The sequence below is a fragment of the Rhincodon typus genome, chromosome 12 (assembly GCF_021869965.1).
Source record: "Rhincodon typus isolate 14 chromosome 12, sRhiTyp1.1, whole genome shotgun sequence".
Lineage (NCBI taxonomy): Eukaryota > Metazoa > Chordata > Chondrichthyes > Orectolobiformes > Rhincodontidae > Rhincodon > Rhincodon typus.
This window is the reverse complement of record NC_063343.1, coordinates 51115930-51132707: the sequence shown is the minus strand read 5'-3', so window position 1 is coordinate 51132707 and position 16778 is coordinate 51115930.

Sequence of the window (16778 nt, the reverse complement as noted above, 5' to 3'; positions counted from 1 at the left end):
CAGACTGCTCGTCGCTTCTGTCTGAACTTCATTTCACAAAAAAAAACAGGACAACATACACCTCTTAAAGCTATGGTATCGTCACAGCAATCACATTTGGATTGCCTTTCTGCTTCTTTTGACTTACCCTGCCCTGAAGCTCCGCCTTTCTGGCCTGAGTGCCCAATTCAGATCTCTTGAAAATCACAGAGCCTCCCTGCTGTGGGAGTCTTCCAGCACAGCATATAATCAGCACTGGAGGCCAAAGCACACCTCTTTACTGCAACAACTGCCATATTCCACAGTTTAAAGCTCTAAAAGCCTTTTTGACCAGGAGAAAAGAAAGGTGAGTGTTAGAACAGGGTTGCAGGTAAGTGGGAGGGGAAGTAGGGTGCGAGACAGGCAATAGTTTATGGTGGCAGGAAAGTGAGTGAGGGGTTAGGGTGGCAGGTAATTGAATGGGGGAGGTCAGGTGGTAGGAAAGTGGGTGAGGGTTAGGGTAGCACAGGTGTCGGACGATTGCTTGTTTCAGGGAGTAGGGGAGGGTTGGTCAAGGATAGCTGGGTGTCTAGGGTGGGGTCAGTCTGAGTGATTGACAGGATGCTGTCCTAGTGATCAATATGGACCTCTACCACCTTCCTGCAGGCAGGCCGGCTCACTGCCCATGACGACTGGAACCCAAACATTCTGCCTCTAACCCATCAAGGAGGCCTGGAAAGTCCATACTTCGGTTTTGAAGGTTCACTCGCAGATATTCTTCAACATCTTTGAATCAGTCATAACAAAAACAAAATTGCCGGAGACGCTCAGCAGGTCTGGCAGCATCTGTGAAGGAAAAAACAGAGTTAACGTTTCAGGTCCAGTGACCCTTCCTCAGATTCGAAACGTTAGCTCTGTTTCTTCCTTCACAGATGCTGCCAGACCTGCTGAGCCTTTCCAGCAACTTTGTTTTTGTTCCTGCTTTACAGCATCTGCAGTTCTTTAGGCTTTTATTTGAATCAGTCATCTTCAGGGAGGGAGAAATTGCTCAGACTGAAAACAGCCATCACTGTTCTTAAAACATATGCACTGTTGAAGTTAATATTTATTTAAATCAATCATTTGGTTGAATTCAGTTTTTAAAATCAATTTGCGCCAGTTCAAAATGATCAACTTGAAAGCTTAACACATGACTTAAAGTGAAAGTTCATCAGACCATTGTAGTTTCCCAAATCAGTTTGAATAATATTCAGATTTAACTTGCTCAGTGCTGCTTATCATGGAGTTAATTAATCAGATAACTCAGGTCATCTTGGCTGTTTGCTCTGGAAAGAGGCATACCCTCATACCTTTCCATCTTAAATATCAAACGAAATCTAAAATTTTCTCGCTGACTTTTTGTCGGCGCTTCCCCTGTTTTCAGTGAAGACACTTGCTTATGATCCTCTGTTATGATGGTTCACAAGTAATTCCACAAGTTGGTGGAATGCAAATAAGTTTGACTGGAAACTTTTACCCTCAATCCAGTTAAGCAGCACAGAGTTTCCCAACTGTGTCCCCAAGTGAATATATTTGATTCTGATCTCTGGTCAGCATAATACATGGTTCACTAGTCTTGATGCATAGCTCTGAGTTTTGCAGCAGTAGTGTAACTGGTGATCAACACTTGTGAAAAGTCAGCGAGTGATAGGAAGCAAGCTCCGTTTACCTGCCTTCCACTTCAACATTCTGTCATTACACCACAACTTTTATCTGTGGTACCCAGCGCTTATTACCTTGATAAACCAAGTACAGCTAGATTATTGGAGTAATGAGCACTTAGTAAAACAAATTCAGCCCTGTGTTTACTAGATTAGCGAGTATAAAATGTACTACCCTTAACTATTCCCAGAGGAGAAGTTGGGTAATCACAAAATCTAAATGAAAGTATTCTGGATTAAATAGGGCTGACTGCACATGACATTTTATGTACAGCTCATTTTATCGTTAGATTTACATGCTGGAAATTGTGTGCGATTCAAATATATGTCCAAGCATAGATCTTCTATAGGGCCAGGTTCAGAGTGAACTGGCATATTCCACTGGATCAACTGTCACAGAATTAGACAGGTAAGCATGCAATAACATCTTACAGGTCAATCGTCACCTGTAGTGGAACATTCAAGTTAATATTTCATGTGTACAGCATCCATCAGTACAGAAGAAACCTTGCATTGCTATCACTCAACTTTAGAAGAGGACAGTTGCTTATGTTCTTTATCCAAGTTACTTGTATATATTATTGCAGCTGATGAAAGATAGTGTACCTTATGTTTGAAAAAAATGCTTCCGGCTATTTAATGCCCTTTCAATTCTAGAGAACGATTTTCTTCCAAAACTATGTAATTGGCTTGTGTGCTGAAGATTTTCTTTTGCATTTAGTTGAATTGATGAATGAAAGTTTCTTGAATGGCACAGTGAATAAATTCAAGGCCATGGTGTACTGATGGCCATGAATTTTATTCCTGAGTTATGCTGTTTATACATTGGTTTCAAGAGTGGATAAATAAAAGATTTGCATCAAAAAACATCTTTCATAAGCTCAGGGTGTCCCAAATAGTTAAAAGCCAATTAAGTACTTTTGAAGTGGCCACTTTCAATATAGGAAGAAGTAGAAACCAATTTGCACACAGCAAAGTCTCTCAGAAAACAATGAGACAATGATCGGATGAGTTTAGTGTTGATCGAGAGAATAAACATTGGCCAGGACAGATGGGATCTGTCAGATAAGCAATATTGACAGATATCCACCACTTTCCTTCAAAATTGAGTCATGGGATCTTTTACATCAGAGTGAACAAGATAGGCCACCATTTTAGACCTCAGCACAAGGCAAGACCTCTGACAATACTGTACTCCTCTACAGCATAAAACAGATTATACATGTAGGTCTCTGGTAGAGACTTGAACTCATGACCTTTTGACTTCAAGACAGGAATGCTGCAGCTGAGGCAAATTTAAGTCCTTGTCCTTGTAACAATTGGTGGGTCTTGTCATATCAGGCAGCAAGTCCATTAACTTCGCTAAGGCAGCAGGAATAACTCAGTGAACAGTTGTATTTAGTCCAGGGGAAATTTACCCATTGTTCCTGATCCAATACATTTGTACAATTAGAGAAAGGGATTATCTGAGATGTTTCTTCCCCCAGGCCTGCCAATACCCCATATCTAAGATGAATCCATGAAAAATGGTGAACTGGATTCCAACAAATCACTTGTGGAACTCAGGTCTAGTGTAAATCATTGCAAGAATAGTAAGATTAAAGAAGATGTGGGATTTTTTTTCAACCTATGAGCATTAGAATTGAGAATTATGTTAACAAGGATTTTGTTCTGAGACCAAAAATGACATTGTGTCTAAATTATAATATAGGCCAAAGTCTACAGAGATTGTATATAGACGCATAAATAAATACTGGATCATAGATGCTGGAATTTGACTTAAAAGATAACAAAAATATTTTCTCCCAATTGATATATCAGGAGAAAAGTGGGCTATCTCTAGTCAGAAGACTAATTTGCAATGCTGAATACTAGGCTATACCCCCCCTCACAAATAGCCATTTAAATTTCTGGAATTCCCATATTGATAGCTCAACTACACAACATCCTTATTAGCAAAATAATGTTTGAAACCCAAATAGGAATTATCCTAACTCATATGGATAAAGGAATGCTATTTGCTGAAATGTAAACCTGGAACACTAGATGGCAGTCTTAGTTTGAAAATCACACCCCATCCCCCATAGATTGGTGTGGGAAAAGTACATTAAAATAAGTCACAATATGTGGTTAGGAAAATTAAAACTGCGCAACACTGTGTACATTTATTTAAGTATTTAAGTGCCTTAAAGCTTGACAGAATGAAAAACAACTCTACCAGGGTTTGTTAAAATCAACGTAGACTGATGGAATGGAAATCCTCTCAGCCAATTGGTTGCAATGGACATCAATTAAATTAAATTGGAACTTATCTGAGATTTAATTGGGTGCAATCTCCAAAATGAGACATTCCTCAGCAAAAATTGTTGCAAGACTTTTCCTTTATGGGAAAAGATTTTCCTTAAAATCTGGCAGAATGTGTCTTTCTTTAGCAGTTGCTAATGAACTGTTAACAAAATTACTGAGAAGTTCAGCTTTGACACCCCCTGCTTCATGTCAATACCTTTGTAACAAACTTGCAGCCAGTTGCAACACAGCAACAATAATAAACATTTATTCATTTATAAATATCAGAAAGTCATTGAAATGCAACACCTCACATTTATCTAAATTAAACTCCATGTGCCATTCCTCGGCCCTTTGGCCGATCTGATCAAAGCTGATCAACTGACCATCAGTTCTGAGGCCTGCCATTACACACTACCTATTGTCAGTCACTAACAGTCCCCATTAACAACTATTTACCCTCCCAGCCAGATCGTTACTAACTCCTCTGTATATCCATCTGCTCTTCTCTCTCTCTTTGGGCTCTATTCTATCGTTTACTCCCTACCCCATTCCCCTCCATATTTTCTGCATATAAACCGATGTTTTCCCAGCTACCATCAGTTCTGAGGAAGGGTCACTGGACGCGAAACATAAACTCTGATATTTTCTTCACAGATGCTGCCAGATCTGCTGAGCTTTTCCAGAAACTTCTGTTTTTGCTCCTTATCAAAGTTCCATTGTATTCTGAGATAACCACCTTCACTGTCCACTATACCAACAATTTTGATATCATCTACAGACATACTAATCATAACTCCTATATTCACATCCAAACCATGTATACAAGTGATGAAAAATAGTACACCCAGCACAGATCCTTGCAGCACATCTCTGGTCTCCAGTCCAAAAAACAATTGTCCACCACCACCGCCTGTCTCCTACCTTCAAGCTAAATTTTGTATCTATTTGGCTAGCTCCCACTGGATTCCCTTTGATCCAACCTTGCTAATCTATCCACCATGTGCAACCTTTTCGAAAGCCTTACTGAAGTCCATATAGATTACATCACTGTTCTGCCCTCATCAATCCTCCCTGTTACTTCTTCAAAAAACTCAATCAAGTTAGTGAGACACGATTTCCCACACTCAAAACCAAGTTGACTGTGCCTAATCAGCCCTTGCCTTCAAAATACGTGTAAATTCTGTCCCTCACAATCCCCTCCAACAACTCACCCACCACTGACATCAGGCTATCCAGTGTATAGTTCGCTGGCTTTTCCTTACCACCTTTCTTAAATAATGGCACCACGTTAGCCAAGCTCCAGTCTTCCGGCACCTCACCCGTGGCTATCAATGGTACAAATATCTCAGCAATGGGCCCAGCAATCTCTTCACTAGCTTCACACAAAGTCTGGGATACACCTGATCAGGTTCTGGGGATTTATCCATCTTTATGCAGTTTAAGACATCCAGCACCTCCTCATTTGTAATATGAACACTTTTAAAGATATCACTATTTATTTCCCCAAGTTTTCTAGCTTCCATATCCTTCTCTGCAGTAAATACTGATGGAAAATACTCATTTAGTATCTCACCAATGTCCTGTGGTCCCTCAAATAGATGGCCTTGTCTTTAAGGGGTTCTATTCTCTCCCTAGTTACTTTTCTTAATGTATTTGTAGAATATCTTTGGATTCTCCTTAACTCTATTTTCCAAAGATATCTCATGTCCCCTTTTATTAGTCATAGAGTTGTACCGCATGCAAACAGACCCTTCAGTACAACTCGTCCATGCGACCAGATATCCTAAATTAATCTAGTCCCCTTTGCCAGCATTGTGCCCATATCCTTCTAAACCCTTCCTATTCATGTACCCATCCAGATGCCTCTTAAATGTTGTAATTGTATCCACCTCCACCCTTTCCTCTGACAGCTTCTTCCATACCCACACCACCCGCTGAGTGAAAAAGTTGCCCCTTAGATTCCTTGTATATCTTTCCCCTCTCACCTTAAACTTGCACCGTCATGTTTTGGACTCCCCTACCCTGGGAAAAAGAGCTTGGCTATTCACCCTATCCATGCCTCGCATGATATTATAAACCTCTATAATGTCAAGTATACTCCTACTGCCCTTAAGGATTCACTTGATCCCAGCTGTCTATACCTGAAATATGGCTCCTTCTTTTTCTTGACCAGGGCTTCAATTTCTCTCATCCAGCCTTGCCCTTCGCACTAACAGGAACATACTGTCTCTGAACTCTCAATATCCAATTTTGAAGGCTTCCCACTTTCTAACCGTCCCTTTCCCTGCGAATAGCCTCTCCCAATCAACTTTTGAAAGTTCTTGCCTAACACCATCAAAATTGGTCTGACTCCAATTTAGAACCTTAACTTTTAGATCAGGTCTATTCTTTTCCATAACAATTTTAAAACTAATAGAATTATGATCACTGACCCCAAATTGCTCGCCTACCTGTTTGATTTCCAACCCCCCCCACCTTACTGGTTTAAAGCCTCCAGAGTAGCACTAGCAAATCTCCCCACCAGACTATTGGTCCACATTCCAATTCAGGTGCAACCCATCCTTCCTTTACAAGTCACTTCTACACCAGAAGAGATCCCAATGACCCAAAAAATGGATCCCTGCCCCCGTACCAGCTCCTCAGCAACACATTCATCTGCCCTATCCTCCTATTTCTAGTCTCACTAGCTAATGGCACTGGGAGTAATCTAGATATTATTACCCTCAAGGACCTACCTTTTAACCTCCTCCTAATTTCCTATATTCTCTCTACAGAATCTTGCCACTTTCTCTTCCTATGTCATTGGCACCAATGTATATGATGGCCTTCTGGTCACTCTCCACTTTCAGAATATTCTGCACCTTCTCTGAGACATCCCTGACCGTGGCACCAGGGAGGCAAAACACCATTCTGATGTCTCGCTGTCGGCTGTGGAAAAGTCTGTCTGTGTCCCTAACTAGAGAGATCCCTAACACAATCATTCGCTTGGAACCTGATATAACCCCATTACAGTAGAGCCAGTCTTGGTACCAGAAACCTGACTGTCAGTGCTATATTTCCCTGAAAGGCCATCACCTCTGACATTATCCAAAACAGCATACATGTTTGAGATGGGGATAGCCACAGGAGACTCCTGTACTACCTGCCTCCCTTCTCCTACCTTTCCTAGCAGTAACCCATCTACCTGACTGTATCTGCAGTTTTTCTTCCTTGTTGAAACTGCCATCCATCACACCTCCAATTCCTGTAAATTCCTCATTGCCTCTAACTGCCATTCCCACTGATCCATGTGATCCATAGGATAACACATCCAAACATTCTTCCTGCAAACATAATCTCCAGGAACGTTGAAATTCTCCCCACTCTCCCACAGAAACAGCACATCACTCTATTAAAAGCTAACTCTGCATCTTAAACAATTGACAGACCCAGAATATACCCAAAAAAAAATCGTAACACACAATCTCAAAAAACTTACCGTTAGAATGTCTTACTGCTCTAGGTTAACTTAAAACTGATCTTTTATATTAAAAATTTAATCAAGAGACAGATCTCGGTAAAACATTAAAAAAAACCCTTACCCTATTCACGATTATAGATTTCCAAAACAAAATATTAAAATTTATAAGTTTTTTAAGTCTTAAAATCAAACATTTAGCTAATCGGGCTCTGAAATCACTGATAACTCCCAATTGCAGCATATAGTTCTGTTAATGAAGTCTCCCAAGGTCAGCTGTGAAACTGCACTGCACTATTTGTTTTTTTTTTAACCAATTTCCAGAGGTGTTTGTAATTTCACAGTCAGTCAGCTGTTTTCCTGTTGATCTCCAGAGATGTTCTGTGACCTCTCCACGTGGTCACTCTCCTGAAACTTTGCATCCTGCTCTCTCTCTTTCCTCCCATTTAAAGTATTGTTGTTTTTAATTTTTTTAATTAAGTTCCAAAAGCAATGGAAAACTTATAAAAACATTAATTACTGCTCCAAGAAAGCGAGGAAGTCAGCTCCAGCACTAAATAAAACCTCAAAATAGGCACCAGCAGTTACAGCCATGATCCTCGCCCATCCACCATTTTAGTATGCAAGGTAAGGAGGGAATAAATCTCTTAAAATGCAACCAGGAGAACATTTTTAGCCAGTGCATTGAAACGCCAGCAAGGGAGGGTCAATTGTATATTTAATATTTTGAAATGAGCCCAGGCAGGTGGAAGGCATATTAATAGGGGAGCATTTTGGAGATAGTGACCATAACTCAGTTAGAATCATAGATCATAGAATCCCCTACAGCATGGAAACAGGCCCTTCAGCCCAACAAGGCCACACCAACCGTCCGAGCATCCCACCTAATCTATACATCCCTCAACACTATGGGCAGTTTCGCATAGTCAATCCACCTATTTTTGAACTGTGGGAGGAAACTGGAGCACCTGGAGGAAACACACGCAGAATGTGCAAACTCCACACAGACAGTCGCCCAAGGGTAGAATTGAACCCAAGTCCCTGGCGCTGCGAGGCAGCAGTGCTAACCACTGAGCCACCATACCACCCATTTGTTATATTTAGGATAATTATGGCAAAGAGCAAGGATGGACCAGAAATAAGTATTTAAAACTAAGGAAAGGCTAATCTCACTAAGTTAAAATATGATTTGGCCCAAGCAGACTGGGAGCCTTTTGGAAATCCAAATGTATTACATATACACAGCAGGTCTGGTAGCATCTGTGGGAAGAAAGCAGAGTTAAATTTTGAGTTCTGATGAAGAGTCTCTATACTCAAAACGTTAACTCTGGTTTCTCCCCACAGATGCTGCCAGATGTGTTAAGTTTCGACAGGAAGTTCTGTTTTTGTTTCAGATTTCTACCATCCGCAGTTCTTTGTTTTATATTTGTACTACATCTACTGTTTCCCCTTTATCTATTCTGCTTAATTATCTCCTCTAGGAATTCTAATAAATTTGTCAGGCATGATTTTCTCTTCATTAAACCATGCTGACTCTGCTTCTAAATGCTCTGCTATTATATCTTTTATAATGCACACTAACATTTTCCCAGTGACCGATGTTAAGTTAACTGGCCAATAGTTAGCTGTGCTTTTGTCTTCTATTCTGAACGAGGGTGTTATCTTGGCAGTTTTCCATCCACTGTGACTTTTCCAACATTTAAGAATTTCTGAAAGATGCCTGCCAATTTATCTAATATCTCTGTAGCTAATTTATTTAATATTCCAGGAAACAACCCTTCAGGTCCAGGGAACTAATGGGCCCTTAGCCCCATTAGCTTTCCTAGTACGTTTTATTGCATGATGGTTATTGTACTTATTTCATCCCCGCACTTCTGTCTCTTGTTTCTTTAATACTTTGGGAATACTGTTAGTGAAGACTGATGAAAAGTATTTATCCAATTCCTCATCATTTTTGGTTCCCTTTTATTATTTCTCCAGCCTCATTCTCTCAGAAGCCTGTGTTCACTTTGGCCTCTCTCTTCCTTTCAATACATTTAAAGAAGACCTTACTATCCTTTTTTATACTACTTGCTAATTTATTGTTTAAGCTTGATTTGTCCCTCTTTATTTTTGATTTTGGTAATCTTCTGTTGTTTTTTAAAACATTCCCAATCCTTGGGCTTACTACCAATCTTTGCCACATTGTGTCCTTTATCACAATTTACTAACCTTAACTTCCCTTGTTAACCATGATTGGTTGACTCCTTTCATTGAATCCTTCCTTACTAATTCGATTTTTATTGTGATTCATGAGCTATTTGCTTAAATTTCAGGCATTATTCATTAACCGTCTTTTCTGCTATACTCTTTTCTCAGTCCATTCCATATAATTCTCCCCTCATTTCTTTGCAAGTACCTTGATTTAAATTTGGCACAGTTGTTTTCAATCCATGTTTCTTACCCTCAACTGGACGCTAAATTCTACCATATTATTGTCACATTGTCCTAGGGGGTGTTTTACTCCGAGATCATTTATTAAACCTGACTCATTTCACATTACCAGATCTAAAATAGCCTAGCTTCTGGTTGGATCTACCACATATTAGTCTGGGAAGGTGTCCTGAATACACTTTACGGACTGAATGTTACATTTCTTTTGGCTAATTGCCAGTTGTTTATGGTCTTTTGGAAGGACTTGCACCACAAGTCTGCTGCCTTGATTTTTAAATGATCAACTGCTGGAGACTGAACATAGGTTTTTGTAATTGTTTTGTTTGAGTGATGCAAGTAGAGATCTGTCTCAGTTACTAACTGAAATAAAATGCTAAAACATACGAAGAGTTGATTGTCTTTATACTATTAGCTTGCGCTAATCTACATTCAGATCTCTTTTAATACACAGCAAATAAAGCAGATGTCCCGCTGCGTTATACTTTAATGTGTTAAGATCTCCATCACTCAGTACGGGTACAAACAATCAATCTTACCCTGGATGTTGCTGTCTCTTCTTTTATCATTGTCTGTCCTACACTGTCTAATGTGCAGCAAATGGGCCTCTCCAGATTTCTCATTTGATTCTGTTACAAATCCTTCCATAGCTTTTGATCTGACCCCTACAAAATTCTGCCCTATGAATACTTTCTTGTGGCTACAACCACCAATTTGTTTTTCCCAGTCTACACGAAGATTGACATCATCCATGATTAATGTATTGCTTTTTTTACATGCCCTCAATATCTTCTGATTTATTCCCTGTTCTACAGTATAGCTCATCAGAAGACCTCTAGAATACTCCCACCAGAGCCTTCTTCACCTTGTTATGTCTTACATCCATGTGATATCTTAACTAAAGCTGGTTGAAAGGGTTTTGTCTTTCTTCTAAATTTAAGTGCTGAGTTTTCCCATCATTGAAGTTTATTACATGCAAAAATATGCCCCAACACAATGTACCTTACAAGATACCTGTATGTAAAGTTTTCAATATATTCATTCTTATCGTGGACGCTCCTTTATGTTTGAAAATATTTAACTTTTGATGGCTGGCTGTGAAACATGATGTATATGTTCTCTCCTGGTCAGGAAAATTCAATTCAGAACCAGGCAGTTTCAAGAAAACTCTGTATTAAAAGGTCGGACCAGCTGCATAAATCCTGAATTGAAGAGTAACATCATAGAAAATAGAAGGAGGGGTAAGTCATTCAGCCCTTCGAGTCTACTTTGCCATTCATTGTGATCATGGCTGATCATCCAACTCAGTAGCCTGTTCCTGCTTTTACCCTATATCTTTGATTCCTTCAGCCTCAACTCCTACTTGAAATCATACAGTGTTTTCACATTGACTGCTTTCTGTCGTAGCAAATTCCACAGGCTGACTACTCTTTGCGTGAAGAAAATACTCCTCTTCTCAGTCCTAAAAGGTGTTTACTCCATATCCTTAGACTGTGACCCCGGTTCATGACCTCTACTGTCATCAGGAACGGCCTTCCAGCATCTACACTGTCTAATCCTGTTAGACTTTCATAGGTTTCTATGAGATCCCCCATCATTCTTCTGAACTCCAGTGTTTATAATCCTAACCAATTCAATCTCTCCTCACACGTTAGTCCTGCCATCCCAGAAATTAGTCTGGTAAACCTTTGCTACACTCTCTCTATAGCAAGAACATCTTTTAGCAGCTAAGAAGACTAGGTCTGAACACAATATTCCAGGTGTGGTCTCACCAAGGTCCTGTATAAATTTAGCAAGACATCCCTGCTCCTGTACTTGAATCCTTTCCCTATGAAGACCAACATACCACTTGCCTTCTTTACCGCCTGCCGCACCTGCATTCTTACCGTCAGCGACTTATGTACAAGGACATCCAGGACTCAATGTACATTCCCCACTGGTTCCCCATCATGAACTTTTCTAGTTATATCCTTGAAGAATTCCTATAGATTTGTCAAGCATAATTTTCCTTCCGTCCATGCTGACTCTGATCGATCCTGCCACTGTTTTCCAAGTGCTCCATCATTAATTCTTTTAAAATGGACCCAAGCATTTTCCCCATGACCTACATTCTTCATGTTCTTCGGATGCCTTCTTAATTGACATTAAATGCTTGCCAGTATGTGTTTCTTTTAAATTTATTTTGTTGCCATTGTCTTCTGAGGTGCAATAAATATAAAACATGCCAATTAAAGAAGCTTAGGTTTTCAACACCTGTGACAAGTGTCTAACCATTTTATTGATAAATTGCAAATTTGCAAAGCAGAAAACTGAAACACCTATACATGCAAATAAAGGTTTAACAACCATGATCATGAAATTCCTGTTTTGACTCTTTAGCAACTGCGATAATCAATTAAAGGAGAATTGTGTTCTGCTCAATTAGTGTTGAATAACTGAAAATGAGACAGGTATAAATAATAATGTTCCGGCCCAATAATATCAGTACTTGGTCAGTGGTTGAAGGCCTGAAGAGCTCTCTTTTTCATTGTATAATTGGAATGAATTTTAACCATGCCACAGCAGAATAGACACACTACATTCAAATACTATTCCAGCCTTTCTTTACACAGAAATGGCAGTGAGGGATGTGGAGGGAAGAACAGGGGGATAATCATTAAGACTCTTCCTTCAAGTTTAGAAATGTGTTCCTTTTATAACATAGGAAATAGCTCAAAAAATTGACAGGTCTGAGCCAGCATCAAGTTTCAAATTACTACCTGTACTGTAAAGAGATTATGATATTGCCCAGGCATTCTCATACATTTACACCACATTTTTCAGTGAGTATGCCAGTGATTTGCATCATTTCCAAAAATATGACAAAGCTGGAGTTTTCATTATATCTGGTGTTATTCAGAAGTTTTAAAGTGTCAGAAGATGCTGCAGTTCCTGTGGGGGGAAGCTGAGCAGTTACATGTTGACAGATGCTAACCTATCTTCAGGAAGAGTTTTGATGATTCAGTCTCAAAAATATATAGTATACATTGGTGCATGGTAGTTGTTTTACCCAAGCAGTCAGTGAAAGGCTACCTCAGGCATGAGGTTTTGCAAAATGCACTAGAATAATACATTGGAATGCAAAGGAAAATGTAGCTTTAAATATAGTGACCATTAGTAGGCAAACGAGCAGCTATTTTATGAATGACTTGATCACAAAATTATAAAAAGTGATTATCTAACCAGTTAATCTGTTATAGGTAGTGAGGTGGGAATGCTGACAATTGAACCAATGTAGCAGTATCTATTAGTCATCGAGCAGTGGGTTTGTTCAAACAACCATGTAAAATAATTAAAACAGAAGTGTTAAAAGATAAAAGAAGAAAGACACCACCCAACCCAAGGACATTAAGATCGTTTAGAAACTGTTTTAATTGTTGGATTTGAATGTGAAACACTTAAAATGAGGAAAAGTTTCTGAAAGTGTTCATTCATGGAGGCAGTATCATTTCAATACCCACAAATTAGCAATTCTGCCATCATGGTTCAATGAAACAATATCTTATGAAGAGAACTTTGAAAGGATATGATCCCACGCAGAAAAGAAGCTGGTCATGCACACTGAGCTTTTTCTGACTATTTTGCTTGCAGAGTGATGGCTCAACATCCATCAAAACTGTAGTTACTTTTTTTTTTAGATTTTTCGCTGAATAAATGGCTAACAGTTCCGAACTTCTGCACAGCATGCCAGCTTTTATGAATTAGTTTGCTGTTGCTTATCCTTCAATTTTTCTCTCATCCATTCTCGTCAGTCCTTCCTGTCCTTTGAAGATGCATGTCCGTAAGAGGGCCCAATAATTGAGGTTCAGGGCCTAGGTTGGCTACTGTGCTCAGTTACGGTGATGGGGATGGGTGCCTGAACCTGAAACAACACTTATCTCTGTGATTTCTGTTCCTGCAATGAGTTTAGGGATTTCAGGTGCTCATGCATATTTATTATTTTGCAGTCTAATTAGGAGGTTTGGTTATTGCTTTTAAATCTCAACAGCAACAGCAAATTACATTTATGTAGCATCTTTAATGAGATAAAATGTCCAAGGCACCTCACAGGGGCATTTTGAAACAAAATATGACACCAAGTCCTTCAGGAGATATTAGGACAGATGATTTAAAGTGTGGCTAATGGGGCACATTTTTAGGAGCACTCTAAACGAGGAAATCTAGGTAAACAGGTCAAGAAGTGCAAGGAGGATTTTCTAGAGATAAGAGCCAAGGTTTCGTCCAATGGTCTCTAAAATGATTGGAAACAAATGCTGAAGGCAGTTCTGAGATTGCCTGCCACACCAATCCTTAATATCCACTTGTTGCCCTCAGAAAGAAATACAAATGTGTCTTAACCAATTAATGAAGGAACTGATACTGTCCTGCCAGCTTGTGTGTGATTAAACCAATAGCATTATTTTCAGAGGCAAGAAGACTGTTAGTGCCACCACACACGAGAATAACTTGGCACTAGTGCAGTTGAATGGGTTTTGAGTGCCTTTCTAAAAGAAAATTAGTAATTGCAATAAATTTAATTGGTTGCCCATGGCAATTTTTGCACCAGATTGTTTTTTCACCTCTAATTTTGGGTAGGTTCTGCCTTACTCATTTTAGGGAACCTCTGGGAAGAGTTTGTATGAAATGGTGACGCATGTATACAAATCACAAATGTGCACTTTCTATCAAGTCGTAATGGTGATTTTGAAATAATGAAATGCGCTTAAATCCCATGCTAATACGGTTAACCCACTGTGAGCAAATCCACCTTGCAGCACAAGCATTAAGTAACAGTAGAAATAAGTCAAAAGTTGAAACACTCCCTGTGTAAACAGGCTCATTTTCATAATATTTATTGTGAAATATCACAAACAGTTGTGCAGCTCCTTGAATTCTTCAAGTGTGAGCGTTCATGAATAGGAATGTTCATGAGCATGTTCTGTTCTGAGGAAGGGTCACCGGACCCGAAATGTTAACTCCGATTTTTTCTTCACAGATGCTGCCAGACCTGCTGAGTTTTTCCAGCAATTTCTGTTTTTGTTCCTGAACAGGATTGATTTCAACATCTTGGAGTTTGTAAACACATTGGCCAACCTCTTTCTTTCTTCTTCTGCATTCCTGCTTAACTTTCCTGACGACCTGAGCACACGAAGCATACAAGGGCCAAGAGCCTTTTTTTTCACTATTTAAGCTGCTTAGAATAATTAATTGAAAATGTGCTTTAATTTGATAGCTTCGTTTATCATCAGCAGTAAACTAACATAAGCAAAAGTGGAAAATGACATTTTAATGGTTGTGTGGTAACTGTGTGTAATTGTGGCAGACTTAACACTTAAATAATCTTAATGACTACAAATGAAATAATAACCAATGTAAATATTTTTAAATTTTTCACTCAAGTTTTTGACACATGAATAATTTCAATTTCCTTTTCCTGTTCAAAACTGTATTTTCTTTAATAGGAAGCCAATAAATGCCTATGTTTTGGGGATTCTTATGTAAAAGTAATGTCTCAAACACATTTCTGACTGCCCTGATTAAAAAGCCATCCTGATTATATCATGCTGCTTTTGTTACATTTGCTGCAAGCTGTGACCTGACTAAAGCATCGAATATTCACCAGAATACAAATTGCTGTGACACTAATTTTATTAAGAAATGCTTTATTAAGAGAAGTCTAAAAGCCACATGTGAGCACAATATCTCTGTTTTTCCTCCGGAATCAATCTAGTCAAGTCTGATGGGACATCCATCTCTCCTTGCTTATTGAGAGGATCACAGCAAAATGATTCTGAAGCAGTCTGTGGTCAGCTCAGTCACTGATCAACATAGCGTAGAGAAATATACTAAAGGAGCTAGTTTAAGGTAATTCAATTCAGAACGTTCCCCGCAGGATGCTGAAATCCACTTGGGATCTTCTTTGAGGGTACTGACTTCCAGCCTTGTAAGACCTGACAAAGACATGAAGATTTATTGGCCCAGATTGTCTGGTATTGGACTGGCTGGAGACAAGATATACCACCTTGAAATGTACGTTGGGACCCATGGAACTTTTGGTACACTGATTTTCATGGAAACTACCTCAGACTTATGAAGTTCTGACAGCCAATTCACCTACTCCTCAGGATCCTCTGAGTGAATGAGATTTGGAGAATTTGGATAGTTCTGCAGCACTTTGCTGGATAGCTACTCAGGAAATGCCAGACAGATAAAACGTAGTCTAACTCCTGGATAACTACTGAACTTACTCCTCAATCATCACACCAACTTTTCCCTGATTCCCCCACCCTCCCCTGCGATTCCTCCACCAGCTACCATGTCCAGTCTGACCTGTCTACCCCTTCTGACCCAACATAACTACCCTTCAACATGACCTGTCCACCCTCCTTTCTGATATGACTGCCCATGTTAGTCTGGATACCTCTCTTGGCCTGACTAGTACCTTCCCACATTGCCCAGCTGCCACCTCACCCAACTGCCACTTGCCACCTGCCTTATCCACTCTACCTTTTCAACCTTCATCCACATGGAAATTCAACAATATTTATCTATTCATCCGTTCATTAACATTGACACTGATGTTTAAACTTGGCATACAGAAGTTGGTGATGTCTTGTATTCTACCCGATGTTGATATTTTGCAGTGACATCCTATGATGGACCAGCAGCATTGAGCTGAGAAACATTTGAACAGGGTGGCAATCTGTTGGTGATTTCTGCTTTGCAGAATATCTGGCCCATGGTTTCACCTAATTTATTTGTCCATTCAATGGGTTGAGGCTGGAACGGGAGTGCCCTGATCATGCAAGCAGCTCAGGATGCATAATTGTGACAGTTATTGGATTGGATAGTGACAGTGCAATTTAGGCAGTGGGACAGAAAAACATGATCTAAGTCACAATTTCAATTGTACCATGTAGTTCAGT